Source organism: Lolium perenne, chromosome 5 (genome assembly GCF_019359855.2).
Source record: "Lolium perenne isolate Kyuss_39 chromosome 5, Kyuss_2.0, whole genome shotgun sequence".
In the NCBI taxonomy this organism is placed as follows: domain Eukaryota; kingdom Viridiplantae; phylum Streptophyta; class Magnoliopsida; order Poales; family Poaceae; genus Lolium; species Lolium perenne.
This window is the reverse complement of record NC_067248.2, coordinates 91,927,493-91,942,051: the sequence shown is the minus strand read 5'-3', so window position 1 is coordinate 91,942,051 and position 14,559 is coordinate 91,927,493. Positions and strand designations below refer to the sequence as shown.

The 14,559-nt window shown below is 47.4% G+C and overlaps 1 pseudogene; it reads left to right on the top strand.

Moving 5' to 3' along the window:
* The window catches only part of LOC139831548 (uncharacterized), a 68,685-nt pseudogene extending 56,686 nt beyond the window's left edge, over positions 1-11,999 (top strand).
* The last annotated feature ends 2,560 nt before the right edge of the window (positions 12,000-14,559 follow it).

Here is a 14,559-nt window from a genome sequence, read left to right as displayed (position 1 = left end):
TCTACGGGTTTGAACCACCTACGGCGATTGACCTCCTTCCTCTTCTGCTACATGAGCAAGTGAACATGGACATCGACAAGCGAGCACAATACATGAAGCAACTCCATGAAGACACAAGGGCAACGATCGAGCAACAAGTTCTCCGTCAAGCCACAAGACTAAACTTGAAGAAAAAGGCACGGATCTTCAATGAAGGCGACCTAGTGTGGATACACCTTCGCAAGGACCGCTTCCCTCAAGAAAGAAACTCCAAGCTCAAGCCCCGAGGTGATGGTCCCTTCAAGGTCCTCAAGCGCATCAACGACAACGCCTACGTCGTCGACATCCCAACGTCAAAGTACTTGGTGAGCAACACATTCAATGTGTCCGACCTTTCACCATATCATGGAGATGAGGAGAACATAGAGTCGAGGACGACTCTTTCCCAAGGGGGGGAGAGATGATACGGGGTGGCCTATGGACACCACCGCCTCAAGACCGACGAGCCCTCCTCGCGGTCCAATGACACGAGCTAGAGCCCAAGCGCTACGCCAAGAGGTGAATTCGCTCCTCTCTACCTATGCGTTTGACACCCCCTTGGATGGCTTGCTACTTCATGCAAATACACTATGTTCAATCAGGTACATCGGTCAAGACACAAGCCATGGAGTCCAAGCCAATGGAGAGAGAGCTGGAAATGATGAAGATGGAGCTACAGCGCCCAGGCCGGAACTTCCGCCCTCCAGGACCGGAACTTCCGGCCAGATACCTCCCAGATGCTTCCAAGATGCCGTCCAGCGCCCAGAGGAAAGGGTCCAGCCGGAACTTCCGCCCCGAGGGACCGGAACTTCCGCCCACTCGGAAGTTCCGCCCAAGTTCCGCCCAAGTTCCGAAAGTCCACCAAAATGCCCCTGGATGTTACTGCAAGGAAATGGGCCAATTTCGGAACTTGACCGGAACTTGGCCGGAACTTCCGGCTCCCAGGACCGGAACTTCCGCCCCTGACCGGAACTTCCGCCCAAGATGGCCGGAACTTCCGCCACCCCGAACTTCAGCACAACAATACTTTTCAGCGTGTAACTTACCCCTTCGCCCCCTACTATAAATAGCCTAGTTGGCTCAGATCTGAGATCAGGATTGATGTGAAACTAAAACACGAGCTTTGCTCTTGACCCTTGTGGGAACCCTTCTAGATCTACCATCTACGAAGTTATCAACTCTTCTATTAAGTCGATCTCTTCCATTCTAGGAATTCTAGTGTTTGGATCTTTTGCTATTTGCAATTCTATCTTTGCGCTCTTTTCCTCTTTGGAACTCTATCGATTTCTATTGCCAATCTTTTGTGAGGGCTTCTACTCCTCGTGAATCTTTTAACTCGCAATTCTATTGGGTTGGTGTATCGGACCAACGAAGAACAACCGGTTTGTGTGTGTGCGTTGCATTTGTATCTCCGATCCACCCCCACCTACCACCGTGTTCTTCGCGTTCCTCCACCTCCCCCCACGAATCCCTTCAAATCCGTGAAGATCGGGCACATCCCCGGGCTTAGCCCTCACCAGAACTGATGAGGACATCCCATCTATTGATACAACCGCTGTACCTACAGCCACACAAATACAAGGACCAATCACTCGAGCTCGTGCCAAACAACTTAACTATTAGGTACTTTCGTTTCTTGGAACTATTCCTCATATACATGAGAATATGATGCTGCCTAAATCAGATATGTTTGTTACTCTTAGGAATGATGGACCTAGCATGGATGAGGAGGACAAGCATTGGAGCATGATCACGCATGGAGGAGATGGCAGCAAGCACTTGAGGATTGAAGATGACGCCACAAGTGGAGATTTCAGAACTTTGAAGCCACCATAAGAAGAGATGAAGACATGGACGAAATATAGAGTTCTCCACTTCATAATTTCGTCCATAGCATAATATGGTGCTGCGTCACCTTTAGTTTTGGGCCAGGCCCATGTCATTTTCGCAGGAATTAAGTCAGCCACTTTTTAGAGTCCGTATTGAAGGGGGAAAGGCCTTCTAGGGTTTGGTTCGACCACCATACGTATGGCTGGTCGAAACCCCACCTTTTCCTCCTTTAAATACCTCCATAGCCGTCACGTTTAGACGGGGATTTTGATTAGATTAAAAGTTAGCCATTGCTGCAACTCTCGTGTACTTCTTTTGAGGCCAACGCCCAGAACAAGACCGACTATGCGGAATCCCACCTTATTCAATAAAGCTTTCATCTTTCATCCGCAATATTCTGATTGCAATATTAGTTCTTACATGTTCTCGATTTCAGGTAGGAATTAAGACCCTCGCTGGTCAGGCTGATCGTGCATCCGCAAGATCAGTAACTCCCGGAGATTGTCCTAGCGATTGCATTGGCGCACGAGCTTTGCACGTGTAGTCGGATCGTCAAGCACGAACTCCACCAACAAATCGAGTTATCCACGTCTCATCGAAAGATCGGCCACGTTTGCCCTATCAAGTGGTATCAGATTTCAGGTTGCTCGGTGAGATTTTACTGTTTTACTAGTGTAGATTGCATCTGCCATCATACCCATAAACCACGAAAAAGCCAAAAATACAGTTAGGGTTTAGATCATCTCGTCCTATAAACCCCCTGCCACGCCTTGCATTGTCTTTTCAGTTTTGCATAGTTGAATTTGTGTCTGCATCTTCGTGTCGAGTTGCTGGTCTTAGCGTCTAGTTCCTTTAGAGTTTCGAGTTCTGGTCATATTAGTCACGCCGCCGCCGCCCGCTCGCACCATACGCAGATCACCGCCATATACACCCACCATATACTTCCGCCATTGCCATATACAACCACCATATACTTCCGCCACAGCCATATACATCTGCCATATACCCTGTCTTCCACTGCGACACAGATTCGTGCTGTTTCTCTGCCACGACAGAGTCCGTGTAGAATTAGGTTTTATTGTTTTTCCTACTTAGCTGTTACCTTCTATTTTCGTCTGGGCTGTAGAAAAAATTTCGTGAGATAAGTTTCGGCCGCCAGTAAAGAATTGGAAGGAGCAAAAAAAAAAAAAAAAAAAATTCTCTGGCTACATTGGTTTTTCACCTTGGCGATCACTTTTCGCCACTGGCCGTTATAGCGACATTTTTTTGGCGCCTGCGCGCTTTCCGGAGCACTTTCCAGAAATTTGGACAAAAAAAAATTTCTGAGGCTATACTGTTTTTAGACCTTGGGGATCAATTTGAGACACTTGCCATCATAGTGATTTTTCGCACCTCGCGTCGCCACATCATCGCCACCTCATCACTGCTAGTTGCTTGTGTGCCGCGCCGTGACCTCGTTAGTGTTCTAGGCTCGCGTCTCTAGTACGGTCTAGCCTAGGACCAGCACAGTACCGTCGTTGAGCATACTTTCAATACTGCATCGCTGTTTTGACAATTGCTGTTTTGCTACCATATTAGCCTTCCTACAGCTCTACATATTGTCTCCACGTGCACTGTGTCGACACTTGGTAATCGCTTTGGCAATCTTTGGAGACGCTGATCCTTGTTGGTTGTTACATCGCCTTCCTCCTGTTTGGTAAGGACTTGTAAGAGCTTTGTATTTTGCTTGACGAATTGCGCGTGAACCACCATATTCCGTAGTTTGTAGGCATATACATTTGTGCTTTTTCTGTACTAACCATGACAGGCACAGAGTCGGCGAACGTTGACCCGGATACGATGACGAATGCAGAGATGCATGCTCACTTCCTCCACCTTTTGGGCGGGCATGCAACCGACGTGGATGGGCGCCTTGGTGATGTTGACGCCAAACTCACCGACGCGCTGGACAAGATAGAGGGCCTCGAGGCAGCTTTCAACTCCAAGCTCGACGCCAAGTTCCAGGAGTTGTTGACTCGATTACCGCCACCTCGCGCCAACGTGCAGCGCCGCGCACGCCGCGTTCCTCGTGCGGACGTTCCGGCGGGTACCGCTCCTGCTGCAGCAGCCGCACATGACGCGCCTTCTGATGAAGGATACGAGGACTATGGCGGAACGAGGATGAGCAAGTAGATGAGAACGTGCTGGATGACGAGGAGGTCCAACAACCCGCACCTGGTCGTCCACGGCAGCTGAACCGCCACGCTCGACCACCTCCCCGCCCGGTACGTAATGATGATGATCATGTTGCTAAACTGAAACTGAATATTCCGCCATTTGAGGGTAGATATAATCCTGATGCATATCTTACATGGGAATTGGAAGTAGAACAACGCTTTGCATGTTTGAAATATCCTGATCACTTGCGTGTTAGTGCTGCTACTTGTGAGTTTACAGATTTTGCATCTATTTGGTGGTCTGAACATTGTAGAGTACATCATGCTAATATTCCTACTACCTGGGTTGGTTTAAAACTTGCTATGCGTACTGCTTTTGTTCCTCCACATTATCAGCGTGATTTGCTTAAAAAATTGTCTCGCTTAGAACAAGGGAAAAATTCTCAGTAGAAGACTATTATCAAAAATTGCAACCGGCATGATTCGTCGTGGTATTGTAGAGGATAATGAGGCTATGCTTGCACGTTTCTTTGGTGGTTTGAATAAAGAGATTCAGCATATTTTAGATTATAAGGAGTACAACACTATTACTCGCTTGTTTCATCTTGCTTGCAAAGCTGAACGTGAAGTGCAGGATCGTCAACCACCATGGAGAAAAGCTAATGTTTCGCAGGTCGTACATCGTCATGGACTACGCGACAATCAGCGCCACAATCTCGTGGGGCTACACCAGCACCTTCTACCTCCAAGTACACCGCGCCTACATCACGAGCACCACCGGCTGCTACTTCACCACCATCTGCTGGTCCTCCTCGGAGTTCATCTTCGATGGCCTCCACGGGGAAGACGCGCGACATACAATGTCGCAAATGCTTGGGTTTTGGACACATAGAGAGAGAATGCCGAACCAAGCGTGTGATGTTGGTGCGTGAAGATGGCGAATATGATTCTGCAAGTGACTTTGATGAAGATACATTGGCCCTTATTGCTGCACGTGATGGTGCCAATTCTGATTCTGAGAGAGAGATGGAGGTAATGGAAGCTGACATCGCTGATCAATACAGGAGCTTAGTTGCACAACGTGTGTTGAGCGTGCAATTGAGCAAAGCTGAGCATGATCAACGCCACAATCTGTTCCAAACAAGAGGCGTTGTCAAAGAGCGAGCTATAAGGATCATCATTGATGGAGGGAGCTGCAATAATCTGGCTAGCGTTGACATGGTGGAGAAGCTTTCTCTTCCTACAAGACAGCGCACACATCCATATTACATTCAATGGTTTGAGAGCTCTCGGAAGCTCAAGGTAACAAGAATTACACGTGTGCATTTTACTATTGGTACATATTCTGATTTTGTGGATTGTGATGTTGTACCTATGCAAGCTTGTTCTTTGTTACTTGGTAGACCTTGGCAATTTGATAGAGAATCGGTTCATAATGGTAAAACTAATCAGTATTCTCTTATGCATGATGGAAAGAAAATTGGTCTCAAACCTATGACTCCTGAACAAATACTAAAAGATGATCTTGCTAGAGCTAGTAGAGTAAAAAACGAGGAGAAAATTAAGAGTGAGAATCAGATTGTTGCTGCAGATTTTGTGCCACATAAGACTAATACTAAATCTGATTCAAACCATGCTACTGAAATTCGTTTGAAAAATCCTTGTTTGCTTGCTAGCAAATCTGATATTGCTGAACTTGATGTGAACACTACTCAATGCTATGCTATTATTTGCAAAGAAGTTCTGTTTTCATTTGAGGATATGCCTCCTTCTTTGCCACCTGCGGTTGCTAACCTTTTGCAGGAGTTCATTGATGTGTACCCACAAGATGTACCACCTGGACTACCACCTGTCCGTGGGATAGAACACCAGATTGACTTGATTCCAGGTGCTTCGCTGCCCAACCGTGCGCCATATCGTACCAATCCTGAAGAGACCAAAGAGATTCAGCGACAAATTCAGGTTCTCCAAGATAAAGGTTACATTCGTGAGTCTCTTAGTCCATGTGCTGTTCCTATTATCTTGGTACCTAAGAAGGATGGTTCTTCACGCTTGTGTACTGATTGTAGATCTATTAATAATATTACCATTCGTTACCGTCATCCTATACCTCGTTTAGATGATATGCTTGATGAATTGAGTGGTTCTATTATGTTCTCTAAAGTTGATTTGCGTAGTGGTTACCACCAGATTCGTATGCAATTAGGAGATGAATGGAAAACAGCGTTTAAAACTAAGTTCGGTTTATATGAGTGGTTAGTAATGCCTTTTGGTTTAACTAATGCACCTAGTACTTTCATGAGACTGATGAACGAAGTTTTACGTGCTTTTATTGGACGTTTTGTGGTGGTATACTTTGATGATATTCTGATTTATAGCAAATCTTTGGAGGAACATTTGGATCTTTTACGTGCTGTTTTCAATGCTTTACGTGATGCACGTTTGTATGGTAATCTTGAGAAGTGCACCTTTTGCACCAATCGAGTTGCGTTTCTTGGCTATGTTGTTACTGCGCAGGGAATTGAAGTTGATCCAGCCAAGATTGAGGCAATTGAGAATTGGCCGCAGCCAAAGACGGTCACACAAGTGAGGAGTTTTCTTGGCCTCGCTGGTTTCTATAGGCGCTTTGTGAAAGATTTTGGATCCATTGCTGCGCCGCTGAATGAGCTTACAAAGAAGGATGTGCCCTTTGTGTGGGGCGATGCACAACAAGACGCCTTCATGATACTGAAAGATAAGTTAACACATGCTCCATTACTCCAACTTCCTGATTTCAATAAGACTTTTGAGCTTGAATGTGATGCTAGTGGAATTGGTTTAGGAGGTGTGTTATTACAAGAGGGCAAACCTGTTGCATATTTTAGTGAGAAATTGAGTGGGCCTAGTCTGAATTATTCTACTTATGATAAAGAATTATATGCGTTGGTTCGGACATTACAAACTTGGCAACATTATTTATGGCCTAAAGAATTTGTTATACATTCTGATCATGAATCTTTGAAGCATATTCGTAGTCAAGCTAAGTTGAATCGCCGCCATGCAAAGTGGGTTGAGTTTATTGAGTCTTTTCCTTATGTTATCAAACATAAAAAGGGTAAAGATAATGTTATTGCTGATGCTTTGTCGCGCCGTTATACTATGCTATCTCAACTTGACTTCAAGATTTTTGGATTAGAAACCATAAAGGAACAATACTTGAATGATGCTGATTTTAAAGATGTGTTGCTGAATTGTAAAGATGGTAGAACATGGAACAAATTCGTCCTCAATGATGGATTTGTGTTCCGTGCTAACAAGCTATGCATCCCAGATAGTTCCGTTCGTCTTTTGTTGTTGCAGGAGGCGCATGGAGGAGGATTGATGGGACATTTTGGTGTGAAGAAGACGGAGGATGTACTTGCTGCACACTTCTTTTGGCCACGTATGCGTCGAGATGTTGAGAGATTTGTGGCACGCTGCACTACATGTCAAAAAGCTAAGTCTCGACTTAATCCACATGGTTTATATATGCCTCTTCCTGTTCCTAGTGTACCTTGGGAGGATATTTCTATGGATTTCTGTTTTGGGTTTGCCTCGTATACGTAAGGGGAGGGATAGTATCTTTGTTGTTGTGGATAGGTTTTCTAAGATGGCACACTTTATTCCATGTCACAAAACTGATGATGCTACACATGTTGCTGATTTGTTCTTTCGCGAAATTGTGCGTTTACATGGTGTGCCAAATACTATTGTTTCTGATCGTGATACGAAATTTCTTAGCCACTTTTGGAGATGTTTATGGGCTAAGTTGGGGACTAAATTGCTGTTTAGTACTACATGTCATCCCCAAACTGATGGACAAACTGAAGTAGTAAATAGAACATTATCTACTATGCTGCGGGCTGTTTTGAAGAAGAACTTAAAATTGTGGGAAGAGTGTTTGCCTCATATTGAATTTGCTTACAATCGTTCGCTGCATTCTACCACTAAGATGTGCCCTTTTGAGATTGTGTATGGTTTTGTTCCACGTGCACCTATTGATTTATTGCCTTTACCATCTTCGGTGCAAAATGATTTGGATGCTACACAACATGCTGAATTGATATTAAAATTGCATGAGACTACTAAAGACAACATAGAACGCATGAATGCTAAGTATAAAATTGCTGGGGATAGAGGAAGAAAGCATGTTGTGTTTGATGTTGGTGATCTTGTTTGGTTACATTTGCGCAAAGATCGTTTTCCTGCATTGCGCAAGTCTAAGTTAATGCCTCGTGCCGCTGGTCCTTTTAAGGTGTTAGAGAAAATAAATGATAATGCATATAAACTTGAGCTTCCTGCAGAATTGGGTCCGGTAAGTCCTACATTTAACATTGCAGATTTGAAGCCTTACTTTGGTGAAGAAGATGAGATTGCGTCGAGGACGACTTCAATTCAAGAAGGGGGGCATGATGAGGACATCCCATCTATGGATACAACCGCTGTACCTACAGCCACACAAATACAAGGACCAATCACTCGAGCTCGTGCCAAACAACTTAACTATCAGGTACTTTCGTTTCTTGGAACTATTCCTCATATACATGAGAATATGATGCTGCCTAAATCAGATATGTTTGTTACTCTTAGGAATGATGGACCTAGCATGGATGAGGAGGACAAGCATTGGAGCATGATCACGCATGGAGGAGATGGCAGCAAGCACTTGAGGATTGAAGATGACGCCACAAGTGGAGATTTCAGAACTTTGAAGCCACCATAAGAAGAGATGAAGACATGGACGAAATATAGAGTTCTCCACTTCATAATTTCGTCCATAGCATAATATGGTGCTGCATCACCTTTAGTTTTGGGCCAGGCCCATGTCATTTTCGCAGGAATTAAGTCAGCCACTTTTTAGAGTCCGTATTGAAGGGGGAAAGGCCTTCTAGGGTTTGGTTCGACCACCATACGTATGGCTGGTCGAAACCCCACCTTTTCCTCCTTTAAATACCTCCATTGCCGTCACGTTTAGACGGGGATTTTGATTAGATTAAAAGTTAGCCATTGCTGCAACTCTCGTGTACTTCTTTTGAGGCCAACGCCCAGAACAAGACCGACTATTCGGAATCCCACCTTATTCAATAAAGCTTTCATCTTTCATCCGCAATATTCTGAGTTCTTACTTGTTCTCGATTTCAGGTAGGAATTAAGACCCTCGCTGGTCAGGCTGATCGTGCATCCGCAAGATCAGTAACTCCCGGAGATTGTCCTACCTAGATCTATGATATTGTATCCCCACCCGGGCTCCTTATCGACTCGTGAAGATCTCTTTGGCGACTTCTATCGTTTGTTTGATCTTTTGCTTGCACTTCTACCTATTTGGTCTTTTGCTTGCACTTCTATCAAACCTTCCGGTCTTTTCGCCCTTCTAGATCTCCCGAGCTTCGTTTTGTCGATCTCTTTGCGGGACTTCTACCGGGAGGTCTTTTCTCGCAACCTCTATCGAGTTGGTGTTTCGAGCCAACGAGGGAAAACTCGACTTGTGTGCGTGTGTGTGTTGTATCCCCACGATTCCCCCACGTGTTCATCGCGTTCATCCACCTACCCCCACGAATCCCTTCAAATCCGTGAAGATCGGGCACATCCTTGGGCTTAGCCCTTATCACTTTCTCTCCTATTGCTTGCAATATGTCGAACAATTACTCTTTACCATGTATTGCTTGCAATAAAAATGATGATGCTAATGCTTGTGTTGTGACACCCTTAATGAACACTTGCTCTTTCCATAGGGTTGTCGACAACAATGATAACATGTTAAACATGCTTTGCCCAAAATGTTTACACTATTCCATGTTCCTTGCATCCAAGATTGTGAATAATGACTCTTTCTTATGCTTGGTATGCAAGAATGCTTATTTCATTGTCCATGAGATGGCCCCCATAGCCTTCTCAATTTTTGATGATCCTAAGTTACCACATGCCATGAATGCACCTTCTTGCCATATGCATCATCACCATGCATTCCATACTATCTTGCTTGACACTAATGGTGATGTGCACAAGACATGGAACATCATGATGGATGATGTATTCATCTACCATGCACACACGCTTTTTTGCTTTCTCCATTGTGTGTATAGGTACCCGAACGACAACATCCACCGCCACGGAGCATGAGTTGACGACACGGGCCATCGAGAGCTACCCCACCAAGGACAAACTCCATCACCAAACCCGCGGGATTCAAACCAAAGGGTATGTTTCCCAACGCCTTCGCCATCGTGTGTTTCCAATATTTCTTGTCGAGCTTCCGGTTTGGTCCAATTCCTCGTCACCTCTTTTGTTTCTTATGCAACATATCTTGAAACATCTTGTTGGCACAATGGTTGTTGTACGTATTGATGATATCATCATACACTCCGAGAACCTCAAGGATCATGTCATACATGTGAGAGACACCTTATGCACCTTGTGCCACACGTCACACCAAAAGTTGCTCTCCTTTGGATTTCTCATTTCATCTTTGGCATTTGCAATGGATTCTTTGACACTTGAGGATACTCATAATCAGCTCACACCAACCATGATGCAGCCCGACCTACGGTATTCGCTTCATCATGTGCGTCAACGTCAAGAACCACACTCAAGGCCGAGGTCACGGAGGCATGGAAGAGAAGAAGGAAGAAGAGTGTCCGAGGTCGCCAAGAAGAGAAGGCGCCTGCCACAAGTCAATTCGGGCCAAGGCCCATGTACCCCCTTATTTCCCTAAACTACCCTCCTTAGTGGCTCCCTATAAATAGGCACCCACCCCCACCTTCATTAGGTTAGACATAACTTGAGTGAGAACTTGGCTTATGCCTCCACCATCCCTTTGGGATTAGGGAAACCCCCTCCTCTCTTAGACACAAATCTATGAGTTGTATCAAGGCACTCCTTATATGATTTATCTTTCGCGCTTTTGATTCTACCGCGGTCTCTCACACGTGTGACTCCATAGATCGTATATCGGTCTTTCTCTCGGGGATTCTACCTCGTGTCTCTCCTTCAGGGATTCTATCGGGATAGTGGTTCGACCTATCGGGAGTAAACCGGAATTGTATCGGGTTGTGTTGCGTGCGTTCGCCGTGTTCTTCGCCGTGTTCTTCGTGTTCTCCCTCGCCCCCTCTTGTTCTTGGTCAATTCGTGAGATCGGGCCACAACCGAGCCCTTAGGGCTTGTTCATATGGTATCAGAGCACATGTTGCCACGAATTTGACCTCCCAATTTTGCCAATTTTCGCCAAAAATTACCCCAAAAAATAGCTCAAAAATTGATCTCCGAATTTGTTGCGTTTTTTGTGGTTTTGGTCCACGGATCTGGTGTTTCTAGTGTTGATCTATTAATCCCCCATTTTTTCCCCATCAGTTTCATCCACTTCCGTGCAAATCTGAGGATTTTGGCCTCCCTTTTCCGCTGTGTTCTTGAGAAGAGCACAAGCTGTTCATCCTGTGCAGGTCAACGCCGCCAAACTCGATCCCCTATCCTCCATCTCGGCCCGGGCCACCATCCACCGCCCCGCGCTGCTCCTCTCGCCAACCGCCGCCAGGCTCCGCTCGATCTCACCCGCGCGGCAGCAGCTCCCCTGAGTCCCTGATCGCCCGCATCGCGCAAGCCCAGCAGCTCGCCTCGCGCACCAGACTCGATTTCGCTCGCCTTGCTCCTCACCATCGCGCGCCCAAGCAGCAGCGGCCGCCCGCCCGCGCAAGCCACGGCCACCTACCTGCCCACAGCGCTCCCGCGCAGCCCAGCCACAACACGCCACCGGGCCGCATCACCACCAGCACGCCTCCATCGAGCGGCTCGCCCCGCTCACGCCACGCCTCCAGGCCACCTCCCAGCTCGCCCGCAAGGCACACCCAGCTGGCCGCACTCGCCTCCAGCTTCGCTGGCCCTGCTCGCTCCGCTCCGCATCGTGCCGCCTCCGCTTGCCCCTGCCTCAGCTCGCCGCCCCACCTTCCTTGCAATTCGACCAAGCGCGCAGCCAGCTCCATCTAGCTCAGCTCTGCCCCGCACTTGATTTCCAATTTCCACTACGCATTGCTCAGCTCGGATCGGAGCCAACCGGGCGGCACGCCGGATGGTCCGACCCCAGACCCGGTCCAACCGGCTCCTGGACCGGTTTTGACCCAATTTTCGTTCAATTTGGGTCCAATTTTTTTGACCCAAATCTTGACAACTTTTCGGCGCCCGTTTGACTCCAAAATTTTACAGCCATCTCACAATATTGTGAATCTAATTTTGACACCTTTTCCGTAATTTTTGGAACCCAACTTTTGACCGCTTGTTTCGACCCAACTTTTCGGCCATTGACTTAATTTGCTCGGTTTCCGTTTTGGAGTGCAAGGATTGTCTACCAAGCTTCCGCGTCTACATCAACACCGCGGCGACACCTTCGGCACCCGGATTCCGGCGCAACTTCGACACCGCCTAACCTTTTCACTAGGTATAACTTGCTCCCCTTACACCTTGTAGCCAAACTTTCTTCATTTGCGTACCTATCCCATTGAGAGTGGCTTTCCGAGCGTTGCGAAGCATTGCACAAGTGTCACGAACGTGAGAGGGTGTGATGCAGCCCGACCTACGGTCTTCGCTTCATCATGTACATCAACGACAAGAACCACACTCAAGGCCGAGGTCACGGAGGCATGGAAGAGAAGAAGGAAGAAATGTCGTCCGAGGTCGCCAAGAAGAAGCCGCATGAAGCATCACTTCCGGGGCCGGATTATCCGCCCCAACCAAGGCCGGATAATCCGCCCTACCCATGCGTGTCCAACACTTGGGGCTTAGCCCATGTAACCTACCTTTATTCCTATGTATGCCTAAACTACCCCTCCTTTAGTGGCTCCCTATATATAGGCTCCTACCTCCCCCTTCATTAGGATAGAGTTGATGAACTAGAATTTGGCTGATGCCTCCACCATCCCTTTGGGATTAGGGAAACCCCCTCCTTAGATTTACCCAAATCTATTGTACAAGGCACTCCTTATATGATTAGTCTCTCACACTTGTGATTCAACCACCGGTCTCTCACTCGTGTGATTCTACCGATCGTATACCGATCTTCCTCTCGGGGATTTTACCGCGTGTCTCTCCCTTGAGAGATTCTATCGGGATAGTGGTTCGGGCTATCGGGAGTAAACCGGAATTGTATCGGGTTGGCGTGTGTTTGCGTGTGTTCATCTAGTTCTTCGCCGTGTTCTTCGTGTTCATCCCTCACCCCCTCTTGTTCTTGGTCAATTCGTGAGATCGGGCCACAACCGAGCCCTTAGGGCTTGTTCATATGGTATCAGAGCAAAGGTTGCCACGAATTTGACCCTCGAATCTCTCCAATTTCGCCTAAAAATTTTCCCCAAAAATTGCCCCAAAAAATAGCTCAAAATTGGATCTGCGAATTTGTTGCGTTTTTTGTGGTTTTGACCCACTGATTTCATGTCTTTGGTGCTGATCTACAAATCCACCATCATTTTGCTGTCCAATTCCATTAATTTCGTGCAGATCTGACTATTTTTGGCTCGTTTTCCTCAACAACAGTTCATCGGGGACGAACTCCATCTGGTCAACGTCCGCGCGCGCGCAGGCCCGACCCCACCAATCCGCCGCCTCGCAACCGCCCAAGGCCGCACCTGCTGCCGTGCCTCCGCTCGCCACCAGCCCGCCTCCATCTGCCATCGCCTCCGCTCCACGCTCGCCTCGCCCAGGCCCCGCGCCCCTGCAGCATCCGCCCGAGCGCTCCACCATCAGCATCACGCCTCCGCTAACAGAGCAGCATCGCCACCACATCGTCGGCCGCTCGCGCGCAGGCCCCGCCAACCGCCTCGCTCGCTGGCCGCCCGCACCCATCCACGCCTCCAGGCCCACAACAGCAGCAGCAAACCGCCGCTCCACTTGCCCGCCTCGCAGGCGCACGCTCAAGCCGCGCGCTCCTGGCCCTGCTCGCAGCAGCCGCCAGCTCCTGCTCCACGCACAACAGGCCAGATCGAACAGCCATCTCCCGCAACCAGCGCCGCCACCAAGCAAATCGCACAGCCAATTTTTCTTCAGCGCAGAAAAAGTGAGACCGGAACTTCCGTTCAAACCAACCGGTACTTCCGGTCAGCCGGAATGACCGGAACTTCCGGCCTTGTTCCGGCCTTGTTCCGAAATTAGCAGATTTGGTCGCAGTAACACCCTGGATACACGCTGTGTATTTTCGGAAGTTGGCCGGAAGTAGACCGGAATTTCCGCCCGTGCAATTTTTTTGACCCCATTTCAGCAACTTTTGATCCCAACTTTGACCCAACTTTTGACAACTTTCCGGAACCCGTTTGACCTCAAATTTTGACCATAATTCCACCATCTTGACTCCAAATTTTGACAATTTTCCCGAGCCCATTTGACTCCTCTTTTTGCCTCAAATTTTGACAACTTTCCGGAGCCCGTTAGACTCCAAATTTTAACAACATCCTCCAACAACTCTACATAGTCTACGTCTAATTTTTGATGATTTTTGGACCCCAAATTTTGACCGCTCGTTTTGACCCAACTTTTCGGGCATTGACTTAATTTGCCCGGTTTC